Source organism: Manis pentadactyla, chromosome 9 (genome assembly GCF_030020395.1).
Source record: "Manis pentadactyla isolate mManPen7 chromosome 9, mManPen7.hap1, whole genome shotgun sequence".
Classification (NCBI taxonomy): Eukaryota; Metazoa; Chordata; class Mammalia; order Pholidota; family Manidae; genus Manis; species Manis pentadactyla.
This window is the reverse complement of record NC_080027.1, coordinates 9,777,111-9,795,993: the sequence shown is the minus strand read 5'-3', so window position 1 is coordinate 9,795,993 and position 18,883 is coordinate 9,777,111.

Here is an 18,883-nt window from a genome sequence, read left to right as displayed (position 1 = left end):
CTTTGTCCTTGCGGGGCCTACCGCGAGACCCCCGGAGCTGGGCTGCGAGCGCGCAGCAGGCGCTGCGGAGCGCTTACTTAGCGTCTACGCTTACCCTCTCCACGACCCCTGGAGGTGGGAACTTCACTTGACTTGGGAGGAAACGGGAAGCTCAGGCGAGGTAGTCCGCTTCCTCATCTGGTGCGGGGTGAGGGGGTCCCTATTGCAGCGCTGTCTCTCCCAGCCCCGCAATGACCTGTAGCCCTTAAGACTTACAGTGAAAAGCCGCTGCCAAATAGCTCCCCTGGGGCCCACCTGACGGTGCGTGCCGGCCCCCATAAAGGCTGATGAGGGTCCGCCCCCAGAGTGGAAACAAACAGGTAATTACACCTTGGGCGAGTATCGTGCCTGAAACAAACAGGGACCGGAGACACACAGGAAACGGTGGGCAGTCCGGAGGCCACCCCAGGAGGTGACCTGCGAGCAATGACTGGAGGTTGAGGAGGCATCTGTGGTGCAGGAGGGTCACCCCAGGCAGGAAAGACCTTGGCTGTCCCTGGACCAGGAGCAGGCCAGGTCAGAACGGGGTGAGACGTCAGAGGGCACGCACTCATGGACCTAATGCTTTATCCAGTATTCACCGAGTGCCTTCTCTGGGCCAGGCCCTGTGTCAGGCACTGGGGACCTAGCTCTGAGAAAGGGGACAAAGACCCCTGCCTGGGGAGTCTACATTCCCTGGGAACCTGTGATGGTAATTATTTTGGCAGGGAGGTGTGACCAGACAGCCTAGACATTTCTTGAACCCCTCCCCTGGGGCTGCTCCACGGAGCATGCCTCCAGCCACTGTAGGTCTCCCAGGTTCACCCTGGGGCTCTGAGGTGATGCACCCCTTGCCATGGAGGGAGCTGGGAGGCAGCTCTCAGCCATCAATTGTTGAATGAAGGGTCACAAAAAATGAAGCAGGCAAGGCCAGCCTTGGGCTCCTGGGCACTCAGGTCCCCAGAGCTGTGTGTGGGAATAGGGGAGGGCACCGGGCAACCTGTGGGTGCTCAGCAGGGCCCCCGAAGGCCCTCCCTTCCTGAAACTCAGTTTTGGAAACCGGGCTGTGCTGTATTCAGCTTCAGAGTTTTGAGCACACTAGGTGTTTTAAGTGCTTTGCACACAGTAGGTGTTTACTAAGTGCTTTGTGCCTCTCCCTTGCTGGCCTAAGGAAAGTCTAGGTAGGTGTGTGTATGGGGCCTGTGTATGGGAGAGGGGGAGTGGTCCCAGAAGGAAGTGCTGGTGACCAGGGACTATTTGGAGCTGGGACCTTGTGTGGGTCCTTCCTCTTTTCCTGCCCCACTGGCTCTGAAAGAGGAGGGCCCTGCTGAGAAAAGAGGCCCTGGTCAGAGGTGGACCCTGAGCCTGGGGAGATGCCCAGCCCAGATGCATGGCCAGGTCAGCCACAGGGTGGGGGATGCGGCAGGGCCATGCCATATTTGAGCTCCTGCTGTCTGAGAAGTGGGGGAGGATGGACCTTGGAAGGGGACAGGAGGATTTGGGCTGAGCCGGTGGTGCCAGGTGGCCAGAGGGAGAGCCCTCCTTAGGGAGCACATGGACAGACCCTGGGAAGGGCCTGGGACCTGAAGGTTTGGGGTCGTCATCAGGTAGAGCAGCTGGGTGTGTTCCTTTGTCAGGTCCCTAGGAGCCCTGTGGACAGGACATGGTGTTCAGGTGGGGTCCTCTTCTGCCTGCCTCAGTGCTCCCAGGTCAGCGCCTCATGTGGCTCAGGAGTGCCCTGGGTCCCTAAGAACTCTGGCTGTGCCCTGGGCAGCTCCTGAGACTTGAGTAGGCAGCAGTAAACTGAGGGTGGGGGATGGTGTCCCCAGGCCCCTGTGGAAGCCACGGGTGGGTGGGATGTGGGGCGGAAGCGTCATGATCATTTTATAATCCTAATGGTCATTTTTCTGTGCAAATGAGCACTTAAAACCTGGGGTTTTGCCACAGTGGCGCGGAGGGGTAGGGTGGTTCCTGCTCTGGCGACTTTTCAAGGCCACCAGCTCTGGCCTTAGGTGCTTTTCAGCCCTGGGTTCTAGATCCTAGCTGCTCCCCTCCCGCCCTGCACCCTGCCTCCCAGCAAAGGGCCGGCGGGCTAGGCACCTAGCCTGGGGCCCTGAGTCCTGGGACCACGGCCCCAGATCGGACCGCTGAGCACAGCGGACCAGCCTCTCTGGGCAGATGGGGGCGGGGGGTGCAGGCGTCGCTTGGGGGCTGCGGGTTTCGGTCGGTCGGACGGTCTGTCTGTCTGTGGGAGAACACCGCACGGGGCTTACAGATCCCCAGCGGGGCCTGGCCTCAGGCAGGCGCCGCCGTGACAGGCAGAGCAAGGTCCAAGCCCAGCTCCACGCAGGTGACCGCGGCCACACCGGCCCGGGCAAGCGGACGCTGCCTCGGAGTTCCCGGGGTGAAGCAGGACCCTGCGCAGGGCCAGGGGGGCGCCAAGGTCGCGACCGAGTCAGGTCGGGCCCACCTGGACCTTTTGCCTGGCCGGCGGCAGCCCCATCGGGCGCACCGCGCCGCGCCGCGCCGCGCAGGTGGGAGCGCAGCCGGGCGGTCCGCGCGCGCCCTCTGCCGCCCGCCTGCGCCCCGGCTCGCCGCTGGAGGTCGTTTGCTCGTGCACGCTTTCTGTGCAGAGAAAAGCGAGGTTCACTTTTTCTGGCTGATTTGCAGTTTTGTGTTTCCAGTAATGACATAGTAAACACGTGTCCGTGGCATCACATTGCCCACCGCCTGACTCTTTCTAAGTCAAGCTGATAATAAAATGCACATCTCACGTGCTCAAGCAGATGAGTTTTGGCAACTGTATACACTCGTGTTATCACCACCTACAAAAAGACTTAAGAGTATTCCAGTCGCGCCAGAAATTTCCCCGGCGCCCCTCTCCAGCCAATCCCCCCTTCTGAGCCTGCACCGCCGGCTAATGCTGCCCGGTTTGAACTTCACAGAAAACACAGTGTGTATTTTTTTTTGTGTGTTTTTTTTTCACTCAAGGAAATGCTTTCGAGATTCATCCACATTCTGCTTTCCCACAGCAGGATGATAAACGTCTACGTGGTACTGTATTTTATGGATGTATGAGGACATTTGAACCAATTCTCTATTTTTACATGTTAGATTATTTCCACATTTTGGATATTAAAAACACTGCAGCGAGTGGCACCCTTCTATATGCTTTTAATAACACATTTCAGATTATATCCTTTCCTAGTTTTTTATTATGCTGTTAAAAAAGCTTACAAACAAACACAGAGAAGGGTATAACAAACACAAGGCTCCTAGCCCCACAATGTCAGCAGTTTTAGAGCTTTGCCTCAGGTTAGAAAACAACCGTGGGGATCTGGATGGCTCTCCACACCCCTCCTAACCCCCGGTCCAGAGGCGGCCCTCATGTGAGATGGTGGGTGTCTTCCCTGGGTCTGTCCTCATTGCTTCCCTGCATGTGTGAGCCCCAGGTACAATAGGCAGTGTTGTCCTGCGTGAGCCTCAATGATTACATGCAAGTATCATAGTGCAACTGTTGTTTAATTTGCGTTTTTTTCACATTCTTGTCTGTTTATCCTTATTGATGCTGATAGGCCTCGGTCATCCATATTAGCTGTTGTATAGGTTTCCACTGAACAAACAGACTATTAGCCATTCCTCTGTGGATGGACATTTAGCTCATTTGCAAGTTGTTCTCATGAAGCAGTGCTGCAGTGAACATACTAGCAGGCATCTGCTCATGTGTGTAACTCACAGTCTTTCCCGACCACTGTTTTGGGACTGTGTTAGAAATGCAGACTCTCAGCCCCAACCCCAAGCCTGTTGAGCTGGAAGTGGACGCTGTGTTTTAACAAGTCCAGGTGATTTTTATGTACATTTTTTTTGTTTTTCTTTTTCGCATCACTTTAGTTTTTACCATTATCATTTAGTAAAATTGATATCATTTAGTAAAATTGACTTTTCTTGTTGACTATTTTATTGCAGTAAGATTACATAACATAAAAGTTATCATTTTCACTATTTTTGATCATACTGTTCAGTGGCATTGTGCCACATATGTAGAGTTGTGCAACCATCACCACCATCAACTTCAGAACTTATCTTATCCCCATTAACACTAATTTCCCATGCCTTCCCCTAGCCCTGGGCACCCACCATCCTACTTTCTGCCTCTGTGAACCTGATGACTCTAAAGCCCTCATGCAAATGGGGTCATACACTATTTGTTCTTTTGTGACCAGCTTCCTTCACTTTTTACCTAGCACAGGGCTGTCAAGGTTCATCTGTGTTACGGCATGGGCCTGATTGCATCCTTTTTAGGTGAATGAATAATATTTCATCATCTAGATGGACCCCACTTTGTGTCTCCATTCATCGGTTGATGTATATGTTGGCTGCTTGCACCTTTTGGCTGCTGTGAACATGGGTGCACAGACATCTATCTGTCTGAGACCCTGCTTTCAGTCCCTTTGGGGGCATACGATAATTCTGTGTTTTAACTTTTGAGGAACAGCTAGTCTCTTTTCCACAGCTGCTGCACCATTTTATTCCCATCAACAGTGCACAAGAGTACAATTTCTCCACATCCTTGACAAAGCGAACTCTCTTGAATTTTAACACGTGTGGTTCTGTGATGTTTAACACGTGTAAATTCACATACCATCATCATAACAAGGGCACAGAACAGCTTCATTGCCCTGAGAATGTCCCTTGTGCTGTTCTTTTACATGACACCCTCCTGCTCTCAACCCTCAGTCGCCGCGGGTCCGCTAGCACCACTGTGATTGTCTTCTTGAGAACATTGCAGAAATGGCCCCACCCAGTGTGTGCGCTTTAGAGGCCCGAGTCCCCTCTGAGGCTCACCCAACTTGTGTGTGTCAACGGTCCACTCCTTCTTGCTGCTGAGAAATAGTTGACAGCATGTTTAAGCCACAGTCATTTGTACTCAATCATTTGCCGATTGTTTCCAGGGTTTGCAGATGATGAACAAAGCCCCTAGAGAGCATGTGGGTTTTGATGTGAATACAAGTGTTCGTTTCTCTAGGGTAAATAGACAGGAGTACATTGCCCATTCATGTGGTACATGTAGGTTTAAGTTTTAAGAAACTGCCAGGCTGTCCCCCAGCCTTTGGGAGACGCTGTCCCAGTGACCTCGGGCAAGGTTGGTGGGTACCCAAGAGGGGTCACCGGGTTGCAGGATATGCCCGCCAGCTGCCTTCACTGAGGGGAGCCAGCAGCAGCATGGCATGGCTTCTGCTCCTGCCCTACTTCTTGTCACTCAGCCTCTAATTGTGAACTCAACCCTGTTCACTGGCAGGCAGGACGGGAGGGGACCGTTTATTCCTCCCACTTGGGTGAAAGCATTCCCTGCTGCCTTCCGGAGAATTTCCATGCAGCATGCCGTTACCTGCATTTCCTTCTATTCCTGGCTTGCACAGAGAGTTGTTTTGGGTTTTTTAAAATCATTAATGGGTTTGAATTTTATGAGGTTTTTTTCTACATCTGGTGAGGTGATCATATGATTTTTCTCCTTTGCTCTGTGAATGTGGTAAATTGCATTGATTGAATTTTGAATGTCAAGTCAATCTTTCATTCTGGGTCATGATATGTAATCCTTTCCTATAGCTGCAATTTGTTTGCTAAGACTTTGTTAGATTTTTTACATGTGTTCGTGAGGTATTTTGGCATACATGCTTTCTTTCCTGTTATGCCCTTAACTGGATTTGGTATTGGGTGTGTGCGAGCCTCATGAGATAAACTGGGAAGACTTCTCTCTTTTCTGTTCTCTGAAAGAGTCTGAAAGATTTGTGCATTATCTTACTATTCCTGCTGTAAAAATTGAGTACAAATTTAGTGGTTTGAATCAATGCAAACTTATTCCCTTAAAGTTCTGAAGATCTGAAGTATAAAACAGGTCTCACAGGCTAAAACTGAGTAGCCAGCAGAGTCGTGTTCCTTCTGGAGGCCCTTGTGGAGAATCAGGTCCTTCCTTTTCCTGCTTGTAGATTCTGCGCGTTCTTTGGCTTGTGGCCCTTCTCCCTTCTCACAGCCATCACTCCAGCCTCTGTTTCTGTCCTCATGTCTCCTTCTAGGACTCTGACCCTCCTGCCTCCCTCTTTGAGGGCCCAGTGGGATCACCCAGGACCATCGCCTATCAAAGTCCCTTTTGCCATGGAAGGTAATGTTGTCACTGGATCCAAGGATTAGGATGAGGATATCTTTGGGCATCTGTTATTCTGTCTACCACGACTGGCATTATTTCTTATGTATTTGGAAGAATTCACTCTTGAAGACAATGGCTTTGTGCTTTCTTTGTGGGAAGGTTTTCAATTACAGTTTCAATTTCTTTAATGGATACAGGACTGTTCACACTCTCTAATCTTGTGTCAGTAGTGGCAAAGTTGTGTTTTTTAAGGAATTTGTCCATTTCACCTAAGTTTCCAAATTATTCATGAAAATTTGTTCTCACACCTAGTTATCATGTCTTTATTGCATGGGAGATGTCCCCTTTTCATTCCCGTTATGCTTAATTTATCTTTTTGGATCAATATTGCTAGTGGTTTTTAAATTTCATTACTTTTTTATGAAGAAAAAACACTTGACTTTGTTAAGTTTCTCTATCTTACATCTGATTTCAAGTTCATTAATTTATGTCTCTACCTTTATTATTTCCTTTCTTCTACTTCATTTGGATTCAGTTTGCTTTTCTTCTTCCAACTTCTTGAAAGGGAAGTTTAGATAGTTGATTTTCACCTATTTTCCTTTTCTAATATATGTGTTTTTTTCTCTAAGCATTTTTCTCTGAGCATTGATTGCTTCAGCTGTCTCCAACAGGCTTTGATATCATATTTACATTACAAGGTGGACCAAATATCCTAATTTCCATGGTGATATTTTAGACTTATGGTTATTTTGAAGTCTATGACTTAAATTTTCAAACATTTAGGGATTTAAAAAATATCTTTCTCTTATTGAAAACTAGTTTGATTTTCCTCTGTCAAAGAATGTGTTCTGTCAGATTTCTGTATATGTAAGTTAGGTTAAGCTGCTTAATCATGTCATTAAGATCTTCTGTAACATTACTGATTTGGTGCGTGTTCTTGTGTATATCATTGCTGTGTATATCATTCATTAAAATTCCCAGTTATGAGATTGATAATAATGACTGCCCTGGAGGGTGTGGGGACTTAATGATAAGGATAACTGTTGAAACACTGTGTTGTATATTTGAAACTGACATAAGATTGTATATCAATGATGCTTTAATAAAAAAAAACAGTGACTATCAACAAATGACACTGTTTGCTAACTTGGGTGTGCAGGAAAACTTAATGGAATCTGGTTCAGAATGGTAAGAGGAACTGCTTTATTTACCATTCCTATATCCAGAAACAACAGATCTACACATTATTTAACTGTGGTTACAAATAAAATACTCGATGCTTTAAAAAAAATTCCCAGTTGTGTTTGTGGATTTGTATATTTCTTCTTTTAGTTTTATCAACATTTGCTTTATATATTTAGAAGCTTTGTTATTTGGTGCATAGGAGTTTAGGATTGTTTCTCTTTGGTTGTATTGGCTCTTTTAGCATTATGAAATATTCTTTGTTGTCTCTAGTAATAGTTTTATCTTAAAGTCTACATTGTCTGATATTAATATAGCAATACTTTATAGCTTTTTATAAAATCAGTGTTTGCGTGATATATCTTTTCTCATCCTTTTGCTGTCTACCTTTCTGTGGTCCTAATATGTAAAGCTTGCCTTTTGTACACAATATGTATTTGAATTTTCTTTTAGTTTTCCAATCTGATATTTGACTTTTATTGGAGTGTTTGATTATTTGTATTAATTATAATTAGTTATATAAGTTATTGATGTCATTGGCCTAAGTCTGCCATCTTGCTGTTTTTATTTCTATTTCTTGTCTTCTTTTTTCCTTTATTCCTCCCTTTGGATTCATGAGCTATTTTTTAATTCAATTTCTCTCTTTTATTAGCTTTTGAGTTTTATATTCATGTATTATTTTCTAAGTGTTATTGTAGAGATTACATTTTACATCCTTGACTTACATATACTATCAAGTAATAGTCTCATGACTTCCTGAACAAGGCAAGAAACTTACAACTGTTTAATTCCATTTATCCTCCTATATTTTACTTTCACAGATATTAAAAGTGTATATTGTTTTAAGCAGTTAATTTTCTTTTATACTTACCAAGATATTTACCCTTTCCTTGCTGTTCAGTCATTCCTGAAATGCCATACTTTCGTAAGAGGTCATTTTTTTTCAGCCTGAAGAACATACTTTAACATTTTTTGTGGTGTAGGTCTTTTGGTGATACTGTTTCTCATTTGAAACCTGTATTTCACTTACATTTTGAATTTTATTTTCCTTACGCGTAAAATTCCAAGTTGGCAGTTTTTTTCTTTCAGCACTGTAAATTGTCACCCCATTGTCTTCTGGCTTCCATAATTTCACTTAAAAGCTAACTGTCACTCTTGTAGTTGATAATGTTCTTTTTCGCTTGTTGCTTTTAAGATTTTCTCTTGATCTCTGGCGTTTGGAAGTTTTCCTATTGTATGCTTTGGTGTGATTTTCTATTTATTTACTGTGATGTGAGCTTCCTGCACTTCCTGAATCTGTAGACTCATGGGTTTCACCAGTTCTGGAAAAAATAGCATACCATTATCTCATCAATATAGCCATTGTTCCATTATTTTTTGCTTCTCTTTCTGGGAATCCAGAAATATGTTTTAAAGTATGTTTTGCTAATGTTTTATATTTATTTTCTATGTTTTATTTTTCTGTGCTTCAATTAGGTATTTTATATCTACATATCTTTGTGTTCTCCAAACTTGTTTTTCTGTTGTTACACACATCTAATGAATCATTAATTTTGTTTCAGATACTGCATTTTTCAGTATGAAAATGAAAAAGTCCTTCCATTTAGCATTTTAAAATATATTCTAATTCTTTTTTGAAAAGTCTGTCTTTCCATCCATTTTCCTATCTTTTCCCTTATTTCATTTACCATTTTAATCATAGTTCTTTAAAAGTCCTATTTGCTAACTCCAAGATATGGACTATCTGCATGTGCTGCTTCTCTCGCTAGTTTTCCTCCTGATTATCTATCACCTCTGCCTGCCACTTTTCATATCCAGTACTCTTTGATTATGTGCCAGATATTTGCATTAAAGGGCTATAGGAGTCTAGCTGATGTCTTCTAATGGGGTGCTTGGCTGTTCCTGTTTCATGCAGGCAGGGAGAGAGGGGGACACTCCACCCCAGTTAGAGGGCAGGCTGGGTCTGGGCTTGCCGCCTGCTGTAGGTGTGGTTCTCCTGGAGTTTTGGTGCAGAGCCTGGCTAGTCTCTGTCTCCTCAGCATAGCAAGGCTGTGGGAAATCCTGTTCTTTCCTCAAATAATTAAAGCTTAGCTCTTAAGTTTTTGCTCAGGCAGCTTCAAAATTCAGAAAATGTCTTAAGGGGCATACTTGCCTTGTGTCTGACACAGATGCCTTTTCTCTAGAAAGATGTTGTGTACTGAGCACCACGAGGCTCCATGAGGTCTTACTTTGTAGAAGCTCCAGATCCAGTTTTGTGGCCTCTAAACAGCCCTGGACATTGGCAAATGTCCTGTTGTTTCACATCAGCCCTGATGATTGCCAACAGCTCTGCTGGTTCTTCTTTCTCCCGGCAGAGCCCTCCCTCTGGGTCCAGCCTGAACGAGCCCACACCCAGAACTGGCACATTTCCCAAAGGAAGAAAATGCAGTGACTGATGCTCAAGTCAATTCAGAGGGTCTTTCCTGGAATTTTTCTCATCAGGTCTTCATTACTTTTGCTGTTTCCTAATACCATATATATATATTCCATTTTTTAAAACTGTGGCAAAATACACATAACATACAGTTTGCTCTTGTACTTTGCCCTATGGGTTTTGTGATTAGTCTGGCCTTTTTCTAACTGCTAACTCAGCCTTTCTCTAACTGTGCAATGGGATCATTGATCCTTCTGTAATTATTACAACTCCTTTGGCAGCAGAAACTTTGCTCTCCTGGTTTTTACACATCACCACAAATCTCCGTATTTCAGAGGTTAGGAGCGTGGTCCCAGAGGCAGACTGTGTGGTTGTCAATACTGGCTCCTTAGCTCTCTATGGCAGGGCTGCCCATGAGGTGTTCCTGCTTTGTGGTTGCCCTGTGGAGGGTGGGATCGACCCTCTGCCCCAGATTGGCTCAGGTGTCAGGCTGATGGACCTGCACACATGCTGAGGGGGCAGGACAGGGCTCCCAGCTTACACAACGCACCTGGATGAACAGGGCAGATGCCCAGGCTGGACTGAATGGCTTGAGTGAAATGGGGGACAGCATGCTTCTGTCATGGTTAGGGGGGAGTCTGGACTTAGGGTTCCTGCACAGGCCAGGGTTTGGGTGGTTTGATTTCCCCTGCCAATGACAGTGAGCTCCCTCATTTGCTTGCCCAGTTGTGGGGTAGAAAGAAGGTGGGGCTGGGGCCTAAGACTGTCAGTGGCCCAGCATCCAGGGTGGAGTCAGGCTCCTTACTCCACTTAACCTCTCTGTGCCTCCTTTTCCATCAGTGAACTGGGACCACTGTGTATGCTGAGGTGGATATGTCCAGATCCATATAAAAAATGCCCAGAGATGACTTCCTTTTGGTGTGGCTGCTTCAGTAAAGAAACAGGGCCTTACCTGCCTCGGCTCAGCACTGAGCCAGGAGTGGGTTGCCAGAACTTATCCAGTGAGTCCCTAATGCATCTCCTGCAGCTGCATTACCAGTTACAGACATGTCCTGGAAGGAAATGTGCTCTTAGTAGCCCACTTACAGGTGTGGACACTGAGGTCCTGGGAGAAAAAGTGATTTGCTCAAGGCTGCTCAGCCTGTCAGCTGTAGAAAACATACACAGGGCATTGGGGAACTGGTCGTGTTAGCCAAGGACACACCATGATGCTGGGACAGTGGCCTGTTAGCAGGTTATGGAACAGGTGCTATACAAGTGCACACCCCCTCCACCCACCAGGGGATATAAACAGGTAAAAGCGCAAACACAGAAGTGGGCTCTGGAGAGTGGCTTTATTAAATACAAAAGGGCAGAGAGGGATCTGAGCAGCTAGAGGCTGCAGAGTGGGCAGAGCTGGGTCAAGACTGTGCTGCCTGCTTGGACGGCCTCACTGGAGAAGGCACCAGGAAGGCAGGACCTGGGATGGGCCTTTGCTGCAGGTGACTGGGAAAGGTCTCCAGATGCTGGGAAGTGGGCGCTGGAATTATTCTTGGGCACAAGTGCCCACTGCACTTCTTGGCAAGAGGTCAAAGAGAAATGCTCACGCTGGGCAAGGGAAGAGAATGGGGACAGGGCACTGGGGTGGAGAGAGAGGGTCCAGCCCAGGGGGTGCAGGGAAAAGGCAGATGATGGCTGTGCTGGAGCCTGACTCCTGACCAGGGATGGCACCAGCTTTGGGAAAAGGCCCTGTGGAAACAAAAATTCAGATCTTGCACTGACAGCAAATGGGGACACAGCAGCCAGACTGGGAGCAGCAGGGTTTGCAGCAGCAGGACTGGGAGCAGTTGGACTGGCAGCAAATGGGGACACAGCAGCCAGACTGGGAGCAGCAGGGTTTGCAGCAGCCGGACTGGGAGCAGTTGGACTGGGAGCAGATGGGGGCACAGCAGCCGGACTGGGAGCAGCAGGGTTTGCAGCAGCTGGACTGGAAGCTTCCACAGGTGCCACAGGTCTCCTTGCAGCCCCCACAGGACCCACAGGACCACTTGAAGCTCCCACAGGACCCACAGCCCCCCTTGCAGCCCCCACAGGCCCCACAGGCCCCCTTGCAGCCCCCACAGGACCCACAGCCCCCCTTGCAGCCCCCACAGGACCCACAGCCCCCCTTGCAGCCCCTGCAGGACCCACAGCCCCCCTTGCAGCCCTCACAGGCCCCCTTGCAGCCCCCACAGGACCCACAGGACACCTTGCAGCCCCCACAGGCCCCACAGCCCCCTTTGCCACAGCTGGAGCAGGAATAGGCTGGCACACAGCAGCACAGGGGCTTGCAGCAGCGGACGGGCACACAGCAGCCGGAGCCGCAGCCCCCACAGCCCCCGCAGCCGGAGCTGCAGCCTCCGGAGCAGCCACAGCAGCCCATGGTTCTGGTGGGTTGCGGGTGGAGTAGGTCAGAGGAGCAGGGGGAGGGGGAGGACTTCAGGTGTGGCTCCTCCTGGTCCCGGGGCCTTTTATCCCTGCTGGGCCAGGGGTGATGCTGGCACGTGGTCGCTTCCTGGTTCCTGTTTAGTACCTCTTTCTCCTTGTTTTCTTCTAGATATCAGCCCCTGATGTGAAGGCCATGTGTCATTAGCTGCTGTCAGTTTGTCATCTGGACTCAGCCTCTTTCACTGAATCCAAGTCCAGACTTGAAGGAGACCCCCCCACCTCCCAAGGGTCCAATCCGTTCCTGGTAACTACAGAATCTCCTTTGATTAAAAAATGATGTATTTTAGCTGCACAAAGGGTATAGTTAATAATATATCAAATAAACATGTTAAGAACACCCAAGTAATGAAAAAATTACGAAAGAGATGAAGCCCTCTTCATGCATCTCTCCACATTGTTTCTCTCCCAGTCTTGATAAATTCCTTGGAATTTATCAGTCCCATGCAGTCTTCACATGCTTACCAAATACATATGTTCATTAAACATATTACTTTGCGTGCTTTAAGATTTATGTAATTGGTGTTACGCTGTACATCTCCTTGGGGAACATCAGTGATCAGTGTTCTGCTGCAGAGATTTCCCTAGGTGAACACAAAGCTCTAGTTCACCCACTTAGTCTCTGATCGCTAAGGTACAACCTCTCACTTAGCCACTTACCCATTGATGGAATTTTGTTTCTTTTTGTTGTTATTTTGCACTATCCTGCCACTTTCTTGCCCAAAGCTCTATCTGTATATGGCAGGGTACACCGGCGGGGGGCCTGGGTCAAGCAGGTGTTGCCGAGGTGTCCCAGCAGCGTTGTGGGAGTTTGTGTTTCTCCACATCCTCACCCCAGCTTGTCACCGTAGCTTAAACAGGTGATGAGCAGATGAAAGGTGTGCCGTTGTGGTCCAGTCTGGCCATGTCTTTGTTTTTATGCTGCTGAGCACCTTTCTATGTTTCCCTGTCATTGACAGCTTCTCCTTCATTTCCTTTGTGCAGTAGGCAGAGTTGGGCTGCTTATTATTTTTATTAATTTCTGAAGTTCTTTTGAGTGTTCTGGATTCTAGTCAACAACATGCATTGCACCTTTATCGTTTTCCAGTCTGTGACTTTCTTTTTGCTTTTTTTTCTCCTTCTGGTGATTTCTGGTGGACCAAGCTTTAAAATTTGAATGTAGTAAAATGTATTAACCTTTCTCTTTATTTTATTTTATTTTATTTTATTGAAGGGTAGTTGACAACAGTATTGCATTACATTAGTTTCAGGTGTACAACACAGTGATTCAACATTTATATACATGATAATTCTAGGTACCAGGTATCACCATACCAAGTTGTTACAATATTTTGACTATATTCCTTATGCTATACATTACATCCCGGTTACTTATTTATTTTACAATTGGAAGTGTGTTTAAATATATATATATATATACATATATATATATCATATATTTTTTTTTGTGAGGGCATCTCTCATATTTATTGATCAAATAGTTGTTAACCACAATAAATTTCTGTATAGGGGGGTCAATACTCAATGCACAATCATTAATCCACCCCAAGCCTAATTTTCGTCAGTCTCCAATCTTCTGATGCATAACGAACAAATTCTTACATGGAGAACAAATTCTTACATAGTGAATAAGTTACATGGTGAACAGTACAAGGGGAGTCATCACAGAAACATTCGGTTTTGTTCATGCATTATGAACTATACACAGTCAGTTCAAATATGAATATTCATTTGATTTTTAAACTTGATTTATATGTGGATACCACATTTCTCTATTATTATTATTTTTAATAAAATGCTGAAGTGGTAGGTAGATACGAGATAAAGGTAGAAAACAGAGTTTAGTGTTGTAAGAGAGCAAATGTAGATGATCAGGTGTGTGCCTGTAGACTATGTGTTAATCCGAGCTAGACGAGGGCAATAAACATCCATGTATGCAGAAGATTTCTCTCAGAACATGATATTAACCTTTCTCTTTAGAGTTTATATTTCTGTTTCTTATTTGGAAAACCCTTCCTTTTCATTCTTAAAGGAACAGCATTCATAGATCATTACTAATACACAACATAATTAATAATACACAGTCCTTTGTTATTTTTTTTTAATTGGAAATTTTGGAGTTTAAAAAGTCCACCTGGAGTTGAGTTTTGTGTATTTTTGGAACTAGGGATTCCATTTACTTATTTTTTTCCAAATGAATAACTGAACTGCCCGGCACCCCTGGTTCCCCCAGAATTTTCAGTGTTGCTCCATCTTAGCAGTTCACGGTCCTGCCAGGTTCCTGGCCTCCCGTCTGCTGGTCGGCTCTTGGACCGTCCACACTCCATTGTTCTGCCACCTTAGCTGGCATTGCTGAGAGCGACCCTGTCAGCCCGGGCTGTCGGCCAGCCCTTTGTTCTTCCATTTCCATGTAGAATTAGCCTATCAAGTATCATGAAGAAACCTTGTTAGAAGTTTATTGTACTTGCCCTGAGTTTATAGATTTGGGGAACCATCGACACTTAAAAGGTTCAGAATATTCTTATGCATGGATGTCATACATTTATTCAGAAGGTCTTTAATCTCTTTGAATGAAATAAACTTGTTTTTCCTCCATAGAGATCTTGCATTAGTTATATTCACTGCAATGTATCTCTGTAGGGGAGAGGGGTGGCTCTGGTAAGTGGTACCTGTTAAAGTACATCTTCTAACAGTGGCTGATTGATTCTTGTTTATTGGTCCTGTTCTCAGCAAACTTGCTGGGTTCTATTTTTAACTGTAATAATTTATCTGTAGATCCTCTTTGGTTTTCTATGTTGATGCTCATCTTTTTATTTATTGTTATTGATTGTTCATTTTTACTCTTTATAACTTTTATTTCTTTCTATGGCTTACTGTTCAGGTCAGGACACTTTTATAGCCCAGGGGACAACCTTATCTTATTCCTGATTTTAAACTTAATGTTTCTAACATATTATCATTAGGCAAAATGTTTTTGTAAACTTTTGTTAGAAATTCTGTCAGATTAAGGGAGGTTCCTTTTGTTCCTAATTTCCAAGTATTTTTTCCTTTGTCTTCAGTGGGTGTTAAACTTCACTGAAGGCCTTTCTGCAGCTGCTGAAATGACCGATAGGCTTCTCCTTTGGTTAACATGGCGAATTTGTGACAGATTGGAAATGTCAGCCATACTTTGCATTCCTGGGCATTGCCACACCTGCACAATCTGTGTGGTCTGTTGGCCATCACAGTTTTCATGTCTCAGCGCATAACTAAGACGGCTCAGCGGTTTTGTTTCTCCCCTTACCATGTCCTCTGCTGGCATCTGGCTCACCCCAGCCTCATTCAGTGAGATGGTGTGTTCCCTGTTTTCTACTTGCTGGAAAAGTCTGTGTACATTTGGAATGATTCATTCCTTGGCCATTTGGTGGAATCTGGTTGCGATGTAACCTCCATCCAGCGTGAGTGTGGGGACAACGCCTTTCTCGCAGGAGCTCTGAAGCAGGGATGTAGCATTAGCCGGTTTTCTGTTTCTTCCAAAGACCAGATGCCACTTAATCCACGTTTTTGAAGTGGGTTGGTGTACGCGTTTTCTCATGGTAGCTCTTATTTTTAAGACCTGCCAGGTGTGTGTTTTGCGCCATTTCCATTCCTGGTTCAGGTTGAACACGCCCTCCCTCTCTCCTTTTCTCCTGTGATCAGTGTTGCTGGATGCAGTTAATTTTCTTAGATCTTTGTAAAGACCAATTTCTGCTTCTGTGGGTCCTGTTTATTGTATGTTGTAAAATGCACTTTATTATTTTCCCCATATTTCCTCCTACCCTGTTCTTTTTCTGATTTCCTCTCATGGGAATTGTGCTCACTCGTCTCCAATCTTTCCTTCTCTGGCCCAGGCATTGAGGGGCCGCCTATTGCTTTAAAGCAAGAACTTAGGTGGATAGCCCAAGTTTTGATTCCTGGTATTTCCACTATTAGTCACTTTTAACTACTTTCTGATTTCTCCTCTGAGTCCATTGTTGGCCCACGAGTTGTCTAGAAATGGCTGAAATGTTCCAGATGATCAGGTCTCATGGATGGCCCTGCGGACAGCCCCTCACAGGGAGGGCGGCGCCTGGCGGTCTGCGCTTTGTCGAGACTCGCCGTTGCTGGCATGAGGGGACGCCTGGTAAACGGGTGGTACCTGTTTAAGAGCGCGCTCTCCAGTCTCAGCAAGTCCCTTACATCACCCTGTGGTGGGGCGGAAGCCTGTCGGTCCTACCTGACTCCTTATTTGCCTGACCGTCCGCCGCTAGGAGAAGCATGTCGTAAGCCCCCTACTTTGAGGCTGGCGTTCTAGATTTCTTCTCGTGATGCTCCCAGTTTCTTTTTTTCCAATCGAATTTGAGGCTCTGTCAGTAGGTGCACATAAAGTTAGAGTCGTTCTGTCTTCCTGGCAAACTACAACTTCAGCATTATTTACCCCACACCTGGTCACACCTTTGATGCAGGTGCGCTGAGCGAGGCCCGCTGGTTCGTTCTGGGGGCAACTGGCTCCTCCTCATCCAGCCTGAGTGTCACATTTCAGGGTTGTCTCTCGTGACTAGTGTATGGCTGCTTTGAAAACCCCCGTGTTTGGGGATTTCTGTCCTTTAACCAATGAGCTGAATCCATGGAGACGGGTGAGATTGCTGATGGGTTTACATTTGTTCCTACGCCCCTGTCCACATAGCTGGCCTATGTTAAGGCTTCCTTTCCACAGCTCCCCCACCCCCAACCCACATAGGGTTTTCAAGATCCCTTTTTTTTTGCCTCGACTGATTTAGAAGTTATGTACTATGTTCTCTGTTTTAGCAACAACACACATGTTTAAAATAAAACCTTGTCTAAATGTAATTGACATCTCTACCTGCTCTGGGAGGATAGTGCAGGGAACCTGGGACCCTCCGGCTCTTCCCTGTCGCCTGTGGGCGTGTATCTTGGCTCCACCTTCATCTCCTGCTCCCTCGTGGCTTATTGCTGTTTATACCCTCAGCGTCTGCTTTTTTACGAATCCCTGCCCACATGCTCCTGATCCCACTCACCATTCTTTCCTGCACCTCTGTCCTGCCTTCAGGGCCTCTGCCTTCTTCCTGAAATGCATCCTCTGGAAGCACCTTTGCTGAGCATCTGTTAGCAGACGGCTCGGGTTGGCATGAAAGTGGCTTGATTTTTCCCTTACTCTTGAATTCTGTGGTCACCGGGGGGACAAAATTCTAGGCTGACAGTTGTTTTTCTCAGTGCTTTAAAGAACCCACCTGCCCTTTCTCCCTCCTGCTGCTGTCAGTGTGTCTGCCCCTCCTCGGCAGGTCACCTGCCTTCCTGTTTGTTTGCTTTACCTGTTGGCTGCGCGTCTGATTGTCTAACCTGCTTCCTGCACAGTGTGCTCCGGGCGTCGGAGTTGCGATGCTCGCCGCGCTGGGACAGTCTCTGCGTCTGGCCCCTCCCCAGTCTCCCTAATCTCTAACTGGACAAATGCCAAACCTATTGTTCGGTCCCCATTTTTTTTAAGTTTGTTAAGATGAAGTTCACATGTCCTACAGTTCTCCTGTCGAGATGCACACTCTAGCGGTTTATGGTCCAGCCCCAGAGTTGTGCAGCCTGCTCCACAGTTCCTACCGCGAAAGGAAACCTCATTCCCGCTGCAGTTGCTCCCCATTTCTCCGCAGTCCCACCCCTGCCCCACCCTCATCCTAGGCCACCCCCTGTCTCCAGACTTGCCTCTTCTGGACATTTCATGTAAGTGGGATTGTGGAATGTGAGGTCTTCTGTGACTGGCATCTTTCCCTTGGTGTGTTTGAGGTCCCACCCAGCTGTAACCCGCCTCAGCACTCTGCTCCCCAGTCTGTTGTTTGCATGGACCACGTGTAGTCAACCATTTGTCAGTTGGTGGGTATTCCGGCTGCTTCTGCTCTTCGGCTAGTCTGGATAATGCTGTGCACATCTGCATGTAGGTCTTGAGTGGATGTGTTTTTACATTTCTCCTCTGTGGACACCCAGGGGTGGACTTGTTGATTATGTGGCAACTATATTTAACCTTTTCATGAACTGCTGGATGCCCCACGCATCCTCTCTCTCTCTCTCTTTTTTTTTTAATTGAAGTGTAGTTGACATACAATATTATATTAGTTTCAGGTGTGTGACATAGTGATTCAGTTATATTCCTTACTAAATGCTCATGGTAAGTGTGTCTGTCATCATGCAAAGGTATCACAATATTATTGGCTATATGCTATACTTTTATCCCTGTGATTAATTTTTTTATAGCTGGAAGTTTGTATCTCTTCAGCTATGTCACCCATCCCTCAACACCCTCTGCTCTGAAAACTCCCCATCTGTTCTTTGTGTTTATGAGTCTGTTTCTGTCTCATTTGTTTTGTTTTCAGATTCCACGTATAAGTGAAATCAAATGATATTTGTCTTTCTCTGCCTGGCTTATGTCACTTAACATAATACCCTTGAGGTCCATCCATGTTGTCACAATGGCAGGATGTCATTCTTTTTTAGGACTAATGTTATGCTGTGTAAATGTATCACATCTTCTCTATCCATTCATCTACTGATGGACACTTAGGTTGCTTCCATACCTTGGCTGTTGTAAATAGTGCTGCTATGAACACAGGGGTGCATCTGTCTTCAGATTAATGATTTTGTTTTCTTCAGGTAAATTC